This window comes from Marmota marmota, unplaced genomic scaffold, assembly GCF_001458135.2.
Source record: "Marmota marmota marmota unplaced genomic scaffold, marMar, whole genome shotgun sequence".
Classification (NCBI taxonomy): Eukaryota; Metazoa; Chordata; class Mammalia; order Rodentia; family Sciuridae; genus Marmota; species Marmota marmota.
In genome coordinates, this window is record NW_025999992.1 from 2417833 (window position 1) to 2432830 (window position 14998).

A 14998-nucleotide genomic window follows, 5' to 3' on the forward strand; every position below is an offset into this window, starting at 1 on the left:
CAAGAATAGACTGAAAGAGTTCATGACCACCGAGCCTGCAATACGGGGAATACTCCAAGATAAACTGCACACAGAGGAACCCAAACACAAATCCCAAGTCTCCCAAATAGAGCAAGACCAAAAAAAGAATGATCCACTAAATGAGTAAGACAGTATTAAATATAGCAAACAATTCAAAATGGCAGGAATGCACAGACACATATTTGTACTAACGTGGAATGTTAATGGACTCAACTCCCCAATCAGAAGACATGGGTTAAAATATGGACCCAAAACAAGATCTGACTATGTGCTGTTTACAAGAGACTCATCTTATAGGCAAAGACACCAACTGGCTAAAGGTAAAAGGATGGGAAAAAGTATTCTTCATAAACTGACTCCAAAAACAAGGAGGAGTAACTGTTCTCCTAACTGACAAAGCAGATTTCAAGTAAAAATTAATCAGAAGAGACAAAGAAAGCCATTAATCCCAGTAAAGAAAATGATTCAATAAGAAGATATAATAGTAGTAAATATATATGCCCCAAATGTCAGTGCACAGAATTAATTTAAAAAATACTAGTTGATATTAACTCCCATATATACCCCAATACAATAATATTGGATAATTTCAGCACACCCCTATCACCAATAGACAGGTCACCAAGGCATAAATCAATGAAGATAAATCCAAGCTAAATAATACTATAAATCAAAGGGACCTAACAGACATCCACAGAATATTTAACCCCAACACAGCTCAATTTATGTTCTCAGAAGCTCATGGAACTTTTTCCAAAATAGACCACATTCTAGGCCACAATGTAAATCTTAGCAAATACAAAAGATCTGATATAACCCCATCCTATCAGATCATAATGAAATGAAAGGAACTCAACAGCAATAAAAATATAAACACATGAAGATTTAACAATATTCTTTTAAATGAAGAATGGATCAAAGAAGAAATGAGAGAAGAAATCAAGAAATTCTTAGAAACAGATGAAAACAATAATATATCAAAATTTGGGGGACAGTATGAAAAAATACTTAATAAAATCTATTGCTTTAAGTGCTTACATCAAGAAAATAGAGAGATTCCAAATAAGTAAGGTAATGTTCCACCTCAACGCTTTTGGAAAGAAAGAACAAACTAACCTGAAATTCAGTAGAAGACAGGAAATAAAAACTGATCAGAACCAAAATTAACAAAATTGATAATAAAAAGCAATCCACAGGATCCAAGCAACCCAGAGTTGGTTCTTCAAAAAGATAAATAAGGTTGATAAACTGCTTGCCAAACTAACTAAAGAGAGGAGACCCAATCAACAAAATTAGAGATGAAAAAGGAGATATCATCACAGACACTACTGAAATCCAGAGGATAACTGAAAACTGTTTTGAAAATTTATACTCTGATAAACTGCAAAATCATTGACAAATTTTTATACACATATGACCTGCCCAAATGATCCAGGAATATACAGGAAACTTAAACAAATCAATATCAAGTAATGAAATTGAAACAGCAATTAAAAGCCTGTCAACAATAAAATTCCATTACCAGATGGATTTCTCAACTGAATTCTACCAGATCTTTAAAGAAGAACTATTCCCAGTCCCTCTCAAATTATTCCATGAAATGGTAAGAGAGGGAACACTCCCAAATACATTCTATGAAGCTAGTATCACCCGGATACTAAAACCAGACAAAGACACATCTAGGAAAGAAAACTATAGACCAATATCCCTAATGAACATAGATGCAAAACAAATCTTAATCAAATATTAGCAAATCACATTAAAAACATTAAGAATATATTACACCATGACCAAGTGGGCTTGATCCCAGGAATGCAAGGTAGGTTTGACATTCACAAGTCAATAAATGTAATTCACCACAGAAATAGAACTAAGAATAAGAAATATATGACAATCTCAATAGATAAAGAAAAATCCTTTGATAAAATACAGCAATCACTCATGGTAAAAACCTGCAGAAACCAGGGCTAGAAGGAACTTACCTCAACTTTATAAAGCCTACTTATGACAAACTCAAAACCAATTTCATACTGAGTAGAGGAAAAAAAAAAAATGAAAGCTTCTTCTCTGAAATCAAGAACAAGACAAGGGACAGACGTTTAACTCTTGCCAAGTCTCGCTGCTGCCGCAGCTCGTGGGCCTTGAGTTTCCCTTGAAGCTTGAGCCTCTTCGCCCACAGCCACCAGCGCTGCGCGGGCCTCAGACAGTACCTGTCGGGGGCCGGGGCGCACAACCTCAGGATCCTAGGAGTACCGAGCACCGTCGCGAGCTCGCGGCCGGCGATCTGTGGGTGACCGCGTCTGTGGGAGATTTTACCATCCCTCCTCTGGGACTTGGGGAGAAAGAACCAGCAGCTCCCCAAGCCCTCCCCCTCCGCCACCATTTCGGACACCCCGCAGGGACGCGTTTTGGAGTTCCCTCTGACTTCCAGGAAGGACACGAGCCCCTCTGTGACTCCAGCTCAGGCGGCCACCTGTCTTTGTCGTGCTGACCCTTCTTCCATGACTCTGCGGTGCCTCCTGCCCTTCGGGAAGGGCGCGGATGGGACGTGGAGCCAGTGGGGGACCGCTGGGTCAGCCGAGGAACCAGCCCCCGAGGCAGCACGCCTGGCTAAGGCGCTGCGCGAGCTGCGTCAAACAGGATGATACTGGGGAAGTATGACTGTTAATGAAGCCAAAGAGAAATTAAAAGAGGTGCCAGAAGGAACTTTCTTGATTAGAGATAGTTCGCATTCAAGACTACCTACTAACAATATCTGTTAAAACATCAGCAGGATCAACTAATCTGCGAATTGAGTACCAAGATGGGAAATTCAGATTGGATTCTATCATATGTGTCAAGTCCAAGCTTAAGCAATTTGACAGTGTGGTTCATCTGATTTTTTTTTTTAATCCACAGTTGACCTTTATTATGGGATGCAGGAAGATTCTGAAGAAGCTGGCTTCCAAAAAGTACAGCTCGCTGCCAGAAAGTTTGAATTTCATTTCCTGTAATGCTATTGCAATAATTGTTAAAGGATTTCTCATTGTAGCTGTACAAATGTGCCAGTGTGTGACATTCAGAAAAAACAACTTCTGAAATCTCAGATCTGGTTTTGGAAACCGCTACACCCTACGATGGAAGAAGGGGAATTGTATGGCTTTATATGTTCTGACTTGTAGAGCACCAAGTCTTATTACACAAGGGAATCCTGTCATTGGACTTAACTGCCATCGCCATGGAAAATTAATAAAAGACCCAGCAACAGCAAGAGGCTCTCAAGGTGAGGTGGTGCTCTAGTTTTATTACTTTAACCATGCCTGCATAATAAAACCATTACGGAGCCCCAGTAAATATTGTAAATCACACATTCCCTCCTATAAAAGTTCATAATGAACTGAGCGTAAATATCAGTAAAATATATGAATAACAAAACTACTCATATACATACTGCATATTAATGAAGTCGGAAGTTTATTCTTGACTTCTCTAGAGTGCAGCTTAAAATGCTGTTGCCAGCAGGAAAAATCTACTGATGAAAAGTAATGGAAAACAAAGGACCAGGAAGCAGTGAGATCTCATTCTAGTACTGTTGTCACTAACTTAGAGTAAACTTTTCTGTCAGTTTTTTCAGAACATAGCATTTTTCATTTTTTTGTATATATTTGAATTACTGAAGCAGACAGTATGTTGCTTATTCATCTGATTGACTACTGTGTTCAGATGTGCAAGGATAAGTGGTCGGGCCCAGAAGCCCCCCAGAATGGGACTGTTCACCTTTATCTGACCAAACTGCTCTACACATCTGCACCATCTCTTCAGCATCTCTGTCGACTCACCATTAACAAATGTACCAGTACCGTCTGAGGACTGCCTTTACCAACAAGATTAAAAGATTAATTGGAAGAATATAAACTCCAGGTATAAGTGTTTCTGTTTTTCTAAACATCATCATATAGAGTATCTCCAAATGCAGCTATGTAAGACAACACCAAAACTTGAGCGACTGGATAACTGCACAGAATTCTAAAAACAGCTGAAGTCAACCTAATTTAAATGCGTCTTTACGGTAGGTAGCTAGGTATTTAAAATTCCCCTAGATCTTTTCACCTGAATGATACTTCCTTTCCTAAGGCTGACTAAGATCAGTTGATCCTTTTAACTAAAAAATAAAATGCCCCAAGTTAAGGCTGAGGGAGCATTTTATCAGAATGCCTTGTCTTCCTGAAGTTCCTTTGCGTTAGGTCAAAGGTCCAAGCTCCAAGTGCCAGTAGCAAAGAGCTCCTAGTGGAGTACTGAAGAAGCAAAAGGAACCAAGTGGATGCAGGCTTTCCTTGAGTTTATATGCCTGGTGATCAGTATCTTTAAGGACATTTTATATGTTGCGTTCTGATGTACATAGTTTTGTCAAACACATCATGCTTGTAGTATTTATCCCTCATTTTATGCAATTAACCAAATCAACCAAAAAAAAAAAAAGTGACCATGAGATCCTGTATTTGTCTTTTTACTACAGGTATGAACTCTCCTGTGAATGAGTACTGTAGTAACCCATTTCAAGGGAGCCTTATTTCAGAAATATTTCAAACTGGTGCAAATGGAAAAGACTTTCTCTTTTCCTTTAAGGCTAAAGACAAGAATGTCATGCTCTACAGGTGCAACTCAATCTCTGTTAATAAAAACCAGTGTAGATATAAACATTTTACCTTTTGAAGTAGCTGTGCCCCAAACTGTTGTCATTGAATTTTTTGGAAATGGCTTTAGAAATTTCCCAGTCCTTGAATTGTCTAACCACGGACATCAGCAGTTGTCGCCCTTCTACTGTGTAGAATACTTTGACTTAAATTTTCTTCCAGATATAGGGGGATACCTGCCTGTTTTTCAAAGTGTTTATTTACTGCTGTTACTATTTGATTAGAATGTATTAAATAAAGAAAAGACAGGATTTCTACTATTACCAATTATATGCATTATAGTTCTTAAAACTCTAACCAAAGCAATCAGGCAAGAAAAGAAAATTAAAGTGATACAAATAGGAAAAGAAGTCAAACTGTCAGTGTTTGCTGATGACATTATCCTATATTTAGAAGACCTAAGAAATTCCATGAAGACTTCCAGAGCTAATAAATGAATTTAGTAAAGTAGCAGGATATAAGAATCAACATTCATACAATAATAGCTTTCCTATACTCCAACAGCAATTCAGCTGAGAAAGAAATAAGAAAAACATCCCTTTCACAAAAACCTCAAAAAATTTTGGAATTAATCTAATCAAGGAGGTGAAAGATCTCGACAATTAAAACTGTAGAACACTGAAGAAAGAAATTAAAAAGACCTCAGGGGCTGGGGTTATGGCTCAGTGGTAGAGCGCTTGCCTTGCACACGTGAGGCACTGGGTTTGATCCTCAGCACCACATAAAAATAAATAAATTAATTAAAGGTATTGTGTTCATCTACAACTAAAGAAAAATTTTTAAAAAGAAGACCTCAGAAGATGGAAAGACCTCCCATGTTCATGGATAGGCAGAATTAATATTGTTAAAATGGCCATATCATCAAAAGAATAATACAGATTCAACACAATCGCCATCAAAATATCAATGACATTCTTCTCAGAACTAGAAAAAAATGGTCCTTAAATTCACTTGGAAGAATAAGGGACCCAGAATAGCCAGAGCAATTCTGAACAAGAAAAGTGATGCAAAAGGCATCACAATACCCAATTATAAATTATACTACAAATCTGAAGTAGCAAAAACAACAGGGTATTGGCATCAAAGTAGACATGAAGACCAATGGAAGAAAACAGATGTCCCAAAGACAAACCCACATACTTACAGCCATCTGATAGTTGGCAAAGGTGCCAAAAATATATGTAAGAGAAAAGACATCCTTTTTAACAAATGGTGCTGGGAAAATTGGATATCCATATGTAGAAGAATGAAACTTGATCCCTTTTACATTGAAAAGAAGATTAGTAGAATAGAGAGGAGGGAGAACAGTGGGAAGAGAAGGGGCCAAAAGGGAGGGAGAATTGGGATTGAAATAAAATTCCTTGCAAGTATGATTTTTTTTCAAAATGAACCCAAATACTATGTATAATTATAATACTATAATCAAAATAGGTAAACAAAATATAAAAACATAGTATAACAGATTATAAATGTTGCTATGAAGGAAGTTTACATTAAATAAAAGATAAAAATTCTTAAAATGGTCTCCGAACTTGTTTGCATCACATGGATTCAAAAAATATTTTTGTGCATATGCTTCAATGTGAGTAATTATACATTATCAAGTTACAAATTATACATAGATAGTATGACTTTTATCTATATGAGGAAACAGTTATATGTATATTATGATTTATATGTGTTGGTATGCGTTGGTGTGTGTGTGTGTGTGTGTGTGTGTGTGTGTGTGCGCGCGCGCGCGTAAACTATCATCAACTAATAAATCAAACTCACTGAAAACTTAGGGCAAGGATCATCATTAATGAGACATATTTCAAATACTTCTTAATAATGTTGAATTTTTGTTGAATTCTTATGAGAGCTGATGAAATTATAGTGGCTTAATCGAGCAAAAATGAATGTTTCTCACCTGCCAAGTGTTCAGATGGGCATCCTTGACTTGAGCAGCTGTACCTCCAGCATCTCAAACCACCGTGGGTTTGTGTATCTGTAACTTTCACATCCACTGATTCAAGCAAACATGAACTTAAACCATTTGGAAAATATGTATTCATACTAAACACATACTAACATTTTGTCACTGAATTTTTTTGTGGGGTGGGCTACCAGGGATTGTACTTGGGGCACCCAATCACTGACCTACATCCCCAGCCTTATTTTGTATTTTATTAGAGACAGGGTCTCACTGAGTTACTTAGTGCCATGCTTTTTGCTGAGGCTGGCTTTGAACTCACGATCCTCCTGCCTCCGCCTCCCGAGCCACTGGGATTGCAGGGGTGTGCCACAGCACCTGGCTTTGTCACTGAATTTTAACAAATTTGTAATTGCTATTTACGTACCTTTTACATTGATTGGGTGCAGCAAGTAATCTAGAGAGGTTTGACATGTGCAGGCGGATGTGTATAGCTCATGTGCAAATACTAAGTCATTTCATACAGGAACTTGAACATCCAGGGATTTGGTGGGCTGAGGATGCGTGTGCCTTGACGTTGATCCCTGGGGGGAACTGAGGGATGACTATCCTTTGGTCTTTTCTTCCCGTCGGTGTGAGCCACTTTCTTCTTCATCATGACTTCCACGTGCAAGACGGATCTTCCCTAGCCCCACATCTTTTTTCAGGGCTGGAAGAGGACAAGGGAGTGGTGTATTCATCGAGAACTTAGTGTGCTCCAGATACATTTTGAGAAGCAGACTTTAGGTTTAAAGGTTATCTTCTTTCCTCCTTGCCTCCAAACTACTTTTCTTCTCATTCCCAACTAAGGTGACACCTGGAGGTTGACAATTTGGTCCAGGTCTCACAGCCAGTGTGGGACAGAACTAAGCCCAGCAGGCAGGTGGGCAGACCCCCAATGGGAGTCCTTTCTACTCACCTGCAGGACAGCAGGCATGATGTGTTTCCAACAGGAACTGACCACATTCTGTAGGGCTTGGGCCAAGCTCAGCACCCACGTCCTGGCTGAACCTGACCCTTGAGAGCTACACAGCATCTGCCCCCATGTCACTGTTAGAACAGAGTTTCTGCAGCAGTGTTTACAAACACACCTGCGCAGCTGGAATCATTCCACAAAGTCACTCAGCCTCGCCGACTTCCTTCCAGATCCTCCTCACAATGAGATCAGTGACATCAGTAAGCCATTTCTCCCCCTCTGCCCTGGAGCCCTGAGAACGTGGGCATCTGCAGGCCTACTTTCAGGTCCCAGTTGTTGGTGCGCTCAGAAACTGTGTGACCTGAGTGGCCTTCCTACAACCTTGTGTTTTTGTTTCCCTTAAAATAAAGAAGGAGAAGTGTGACCACCGAGAACAGTAAACTCAGTACTGATGAAGAGCAAGGATCTGGCCACCTGTAAAGTAAAGGACTTCAGGAAAGAAAGCCACAGCATCATCTTTTTCCCAGAAGTGTGAAAGTTAAGCAGAATGTAGCTGTGATAACAAAGATACCTTGCATTTATCTGGTTCCTGTCTCCTAAGAGCTCAAAGTGCTTCTCAGACATTATCTCATTAGTTTGCAAATCATTCCTGGGAGTTGTAGGAATGAAGCCAGACAGAAGTTTCTAGCTTACCACTTCTCTATGAGCCAAAGGTTGAAATGTTCTCTCCTCGAAAGCCAGCACATCTTGCGTGCAAACGTGAACTGTCACTCAAACCCCAGATGCGGAGGATCAAAGTTCAGATTCTAGGTATCTTTAATATAGTCTACCTTTCAGGTGAATTATTGTAAGAAAAATCTTCCTCTTTTCCTTCTTAACAAATGAAAGTCTTTATACAGTTTTACTCTCAGGAATGAAATGGGCAACCAGTGAAATTCAAAGCTATTCCTGGATTTTGTATGCATAAATGTGAGCTCCCCACACCCAGCACTGACGTGGGGATGCCTGGGGTGTGCCTGCACATTGCGAGGTAGGTTATAAAATTACCATAAAGCCAACAAAGTCAGAGGTAGGCAACGTCACCTTTAATACATAAAATAAGACACAAGCCAACATGCACTGACTATCCCAAATGAAGACATCATCAGATCCAAAGGAAGAACATGCCAGTCAAAAAGAAAAACGTGGAAAGAGAGAAGCAATATTTTCCAGAGACGGAACAAATCCTGTGCAGCTGGAAAGGAGGTGAGATGCACGCGCTGCCCATATTGGGTCCCATGAGCAAGGCCACTCCAAGAGAAAAACCTCTCTTGTCCATTGTCCTTACACCCAAGGGCAATGTGGTAGACATGTGGACCCTGGATGTCGAGTCTGGGAAATGTGAGCATCTGGTGGGGCCAGCCTGCCAGAGGGAAATGCAAGTCAAGAACATTGAGGGCTGGCCCCCTGGGGCTCCCTAGAAGCAGGGTCTGAGTGGGGGGTGATTGCACAGTGACTGCTGAGGGAGGCTCCCAGGAGAAGAGGGGTCAGGAAGAAAGTGGACGGGGAAGAAAGCTAAGTGAGGGTGGAGTTGATGGAGAGCAGACTCCCCAGCCACGTGGAGTGCTGGGAAATGCCAACTGCATTGCAGAGACTTCTACCCCACTTTGTGAGTGGGCGGGCTTCTGCGTCTTTCTTAGCCAGTCATTGACATGAGCTGCCCTGAATAAGTGCCCTGACTCCCTAGAGAGGAGGCCCTTCTTCATGCAAGGGCCAATACTCTGAGGAGGGCAGGCACCACTGGGTTGCAGTTCTCTGAGCACATCAGGGGTGGAAGTGCGCCAGTGGGAACAGGGACATGCTGGCCTTCTGCTCTGCTCAGTGACCAGGTAGCAGAAAGCACCAAGGCCTCTCCCAGGACATATATTTTGGAAGACTTTCTTTCTTCTCATTAAAACACCTTCCCCCCTCTTCTACTAAACCTTTACACAACCCACCAATAAAATAACTAATAAGCAAAACAAAATAATGAATGAATCAACCAACCAACAAGACGTTTAATAGAATCTACCAGGTTTCCTCTACTCTCAAAGTACAATGGCTGGACAAGTCCTCCTCCTTCTCTCCCCCAGCCCATATCCTACCTTCAACTTACCCACCAATTCTTCTGAGCACTCACCACATGTTAGGCACTGTCTCTGGCTCTGGGCACACAGTGATGAATGGCAGAGACGTGTTCCACTCCCCACAAGTGGTGCAGTGTGGGAATCTCCACTCCCCAGCACAGTATTCCAGGACCCGTTGCAGGAAATGATGGGTCACTAAACTATTCTCCCCACATGTGCTGAAAGTCCTCTTGGCAGGTCTCCATGCCCACGTTGGATAGGTCTTCCATTGTGTCTACACAGACCCTCTTGAAAGAGTCAGACGCCATGTTGGGCCATTCTGGTTGGATGTGTTGCAGCTAATCCTGCTAGATGAGGTGGCCTGAATGTGGCTTGGCGTCCCCTTCCAGGGTAGTCACCTTCCTGGCCAACAAGAGCAAGCGTTAGTTTCTTATATTTTTTTGGTGTGTGTGTTAAAAAGAACTAGATGTGAACATTGATATTGACTGAATGCCTTGGACATATGGCTATATCACTAGACAAATGGTCTTGATTTCCCTCCCCCTGAAAACAGAGTTATTTCCTTCCTCTTCCTCTTCTTCCTCCCCTCCTCTTTTTCTCCTCTTCATCCTCCCTGCCTTCTTTTTCTTTAGACACGTAGTTTCTTTCCCCAGAAAGTTCCTTTTTCTGGTAGTCCTCTCATTCTTTAATCTTACCCTGGGTAATCTCGTGAAATAATCTCTCTGTAACTACCCAACTCCCCTAACTACTCTTTGCTTCATAGCACTTAGCACTATTTATTTTAAACCATTTACAATAGTTAAATATCTGAGGCTGTGTAAGGAAAAGAGGTTCTTGCAGCTCACAGTTTTGGAGGCTGGGAGTATGCACAGGATGTTGGCTCTGGTGAGGGACCCCTGTCTGTATATCTGAGGGAGGTTTTACAATGCTATGTGTGCAGAAGGAGGAATGCACATGCAAGAGAGGAGGTGGAGAACTATGCTGTCCCCTTCCAGAGGCAGCACTCTCAATGACCGAACCCCTGGCCACCACTCAGCACCACCAGGCTGGAGGCCCCCCTTCTAGCACATGAGCCTTGGAGAAACTCACTTGAAGCATGTTCAAGCACTATTTTAAGTTTTACTTATGTGTGTGTCCATTCATGTCTGTCACACCAGGCTTAGTGGCCCCACTCATAGCACCAAGTTCCAAGGTGTGGGGACCATGTGGGCAGCTGAGACTCACCGTCAGTGACACCTTAGAACAGGCCTCTCAAAAGCAAGGAGATGATTGCAAATGGGAAGAGAAGACAAAGGGGATGGATTTAGTCTTATAATCCACGAAGAAGAAATAACACTTATTGGAACTCCCCCCAAAAAACATTCCTGCCCAAAAGACATTTCTCATCTGGTAAATCATACTAGATTCAAATTAGGAGGATGTCTACCAAGGAGAAAGCAGAAAAGAGAGAATTTGCTCACTCTAAAATCGTTAAATCCTGTGTTTAAATGGGCTATTCTGTCTTCACAAAAGACTTCCTCATACTTAAGTATCTCAGAAGACAGAGTTTAGACTCTTGATTTGAGGGGCAGTAACGGTGGACTTTAAAAACACAAGTAGAACTGAAACAAAGTCCTTGGAGGAGGGCTTATTCCCTCTCACCTGCTCTAGTAAACATGTCTAACTTCACCTTCTCCCAGCAAACCCACCAGGGCTGTAGCTGCAGAGTGGGCTAATGGCCAGCATCGACTATGGAGAAGTTCAAGGCCATGTGAAGAGGGGCCCCCATAGTACTGACCAGGAGGCAGAGACGGCCCCTCCGGTTTGTCCTCCCCCTTTGTAAGCCTGTGCCATAATTCTTCTTGGGTCCATAAACTGAACCAGGAAGCTCTAAGAAATTCCAGGCTGGTTAAAATGCCCAGATTGCAGTGGGAGGGACGAGGCAGGAGGGAGTCAAGAGTCCCCTGCAGAAGCATGGATGTTGTAAGTAGCACTATTTATGCCTTTTTAAAATTATTCCTCGCTCTCTACTAACAACACAGGAACTGAGAGCCTTACTATAATTGGTGGTGTAGGAAAAAAAAAAGAAAAAAAGATAAAACATTTGAGCAAAGAAATTCCCAGATATCATGGCCTCCCCTGCACCAGGCCGATGAACAGATTCTGATCTCCATTTAGTGTGGAGAGAGAGAGGAATTCCTGTTGCCAGCCCCAGCCTTGGTTGAGATCAATGACGTCTCTGCAGCTATACTCAGACCCTAAGTGGCAAAGAGAGAGTCTCTTCCAACGCTGACCAAGGGGTGGTAAGAGCAGCGCCACTGATCAGCACCGGGTGCAGAATCTGCTGAGGGCTGTAGTATATTCTAACTCACTCATCGTAAACCCCACACCGCAAATACCACCACCCCACCTTATAGATCACAGGAGAAGCCAGATGAGGGAGGGGGCAATGTCCTAAGTCTCACATGCATTAAGGAGGAGCAGTGGCACCTGAACTAAGATCTACGTAATTTAAAACCCGTGATGTCTTTGCTGTGCAAGCCAGACCCATGAGCCTGAGACGTCCCTGTTGCTCATCAAGCCTGTGACAATCTGCTGTCCTGTACATTTGACTTCTTTGTTTGGGCGTGCAGTAGGACAGTACTTCCTGGCAGCAGAGTGGGGTCATGCAACTTTTTCTGTGTCACTTCCTGAAAGAACTTAAAGAAGATTATCCTGACATGAGATCCAGCCAAAGGCAACCATGAGAAAACGACAGACCCACATTCCTAAAAAAATACAGATGCAAAAGTCCTCATTAAAATTCCATAAAACTGAGTCTATCTAGCAGGATAATGAAAGGATTATACGACATGACGAAGTGGAATTTATCCCATGAACGCAAGGTCATCTCAGCATACACAAAACAATCCGCGTGGTACTGAATGAAATAAAGGACAAAAACCACTCGATCATATTAATAGGTGCAAAGAAGCCATTTGACAAAGTCCAGCAGCCTTTCATGACAGAAATACTCAAAAAGCAAAAAGAGAAAGGCACTTCTCTGCTTACTAAGCTGCTCTATGAAAATCCTACAAGTGACATTACGCTTTCCTAAGGTCATTGAGAAAAAACACAAGGATTTGGGGGTCTCATCACAAATGCTGCTTTGTATGCTTATTCTGCTCTCCTTTCTGATTTTGAGGGCCAAATACAGCTGCTTTATATGCAGCATTCACTTGGAGATTACAGCCGAGGTAATGAAGGAAGAAAAAGATATGAAGGACCCCTGGAGACCACAGGAAGAAATAAAACTCTGTATTGCAGATGATGTGAGCTTATATGCAGAATATCCAAAGGAGTTCACTAAGAAATTATGAGAACTAGTCAGTTAGTTCCAGATCTATATGTAAAAATAAGACAACTGTATTTTTATACACTAGACATGAAGAGAATGCAAATAAATTTAAGAAAACAATGTCATTTATAATAGCATGTCAAAGAACATAGTGCTTAGGAAAAAATTAACAAAAGACATGCTGAATTTATAATCTGAAAACTTACAATGTCATGGAAAGAAAATAAAGAAGACCTAAAGTCACTCAGTGTTCAGAGGGTAGATGCCTTAACATTGTTAAATGGAAGTGTTCCCCAAATTGAATTACTGCTTTAGCAAATTGTTATCATTAATCCAGCTGCCCTTGTTGCTGAAATTGACAAAATAATCCCCAAATTCAAATAGAAATGCCAGGGACCTGGAGTAGCCAAACAATCTTGAAAAAGAAGAGCAAAGTTGGAGAGCTCACACTCCCCAGCATGACTCCCCGGCACTGGCCTGCAGTAGCTGCCAGAGTGGACTCACTCACTGGACAGTTCTTTATTGGGACAGGGACAGCCCATAGATCAGTGCACTCAATCAGAAAGCCCAGAGATTAAACCTTACATTTATAGTCAATTGACTATAATTATTGACAAGGTGTCAATAATTATAATCAATAGGGAAAAGAATAATCTTTTCAACAAACGATGGTAAAACAGCAGTATGTCAACATGCAGAAAATGAAGCAAGACTCTTGCCTCACACCACATACAGAAATTAGCTCAGAACAGACCACAGCTGAAACATCAAAGCTCAACTCTTGCAAGAAACACGAATGTGAACATTTGTGATATTAGATGTGGTGACAACTTCCTAGAATGAAACAAAAAACTAAATTTATTTTTTAAAAAAAGGTACATTAGAGTTTCTTAAAATTAAAAAAAGATTCATTTTTAAAAGACCATATTCAAGAAAGTGAAAAGAGTACCCACAGAAAATAATTTCAAATCGTATATCTGATAAGGTGCTTGTATACAGAATGGATAAAGATTTCTTACGACTCAATAATCACAAAAACATATAGCCAAATTGAAAAACGGCATCAGATCTTAATAAACATTTTTTTTCCAAAGAAGATATCGTCAGTAAGCACATGAGAAAATTATCAACATGATTTGGAAAGTGTAATTCAAAACCACAATGAGCTACCACTTCACACCCCAGAGGATGGCTACATTCAAAAAGAGGAACTGTAATAAACATGGAGATGGTGTGAACAAACATGAGCTCTTGCTCATCACTGCTGGGAAAGGGATGCAGTAGCTGTTTTGGAAAACTGTCTGGCACTCCCTTACATTAAGCAGAGGGTTACCTAAGACCCAGCAATTTCACTTTGAGGTATATGTCCAAGAGGACAGAAAGCCTACCTCCACACAGAAACTTGTACATGAGTATTCATAGCAGCATTAAATAGTCCATAATATCTGCAGTGTTCTCACCTGGTGAGAAGCAATCCATGTGTCCATCCCTTTATGACTAGAAAAGCCAAATGACATATATTCATGCAATGAGATGTCACCCAACCATAAAAGAATGAGGTACTGATACATGCTCCATGGTGAATGAACCTGAAAAACACCAGATGGATTGTGCCAAATATGTGTGATTCTGCTTCACGAAATGTCCAGCATGGGCCAATCCACAGAGTCAAAACACAGAACAGTGGTGTCCGACAGCTGGGAGGAGGGATGAATGAGAACTGATTCCAAATGTGTGATAATGTTTCTTCTGGTGAAATGTTCTAAAATTGGATGACAGTGGCCATTGCCCAACCATGTGAATACACTCAAAGCTGTTCAATTACACACTACAAAAGAGGTGAATTTTATGAAATGTAAATTATGTATCAATTTTTAAAAATTTAATTAACTCTTTAAAGCAAACAAACTGTGTTCTGGGTTATACCACATATATAAAATTAAATTATGAGAGCAACAATACAAATAAGAGGAAAAATGAAAATGTACGACTGTAAGATTTTCTTGTTGGGTGTTT

General features: G+C 40.9%; 1 pseudogene; it reads left to right on the plus strand.

The window, feature by feature from the left end:
• The first annotated feature begins 2329 nt into the window (after window positions 1-2329).
• On the plus strand, window positions 2330-4068 carry LOC107159435 (annotated as a pseudogene).
• The last annotated feature ends 10930 nt before the right edge of the window (window positions 4069-14998 follow it).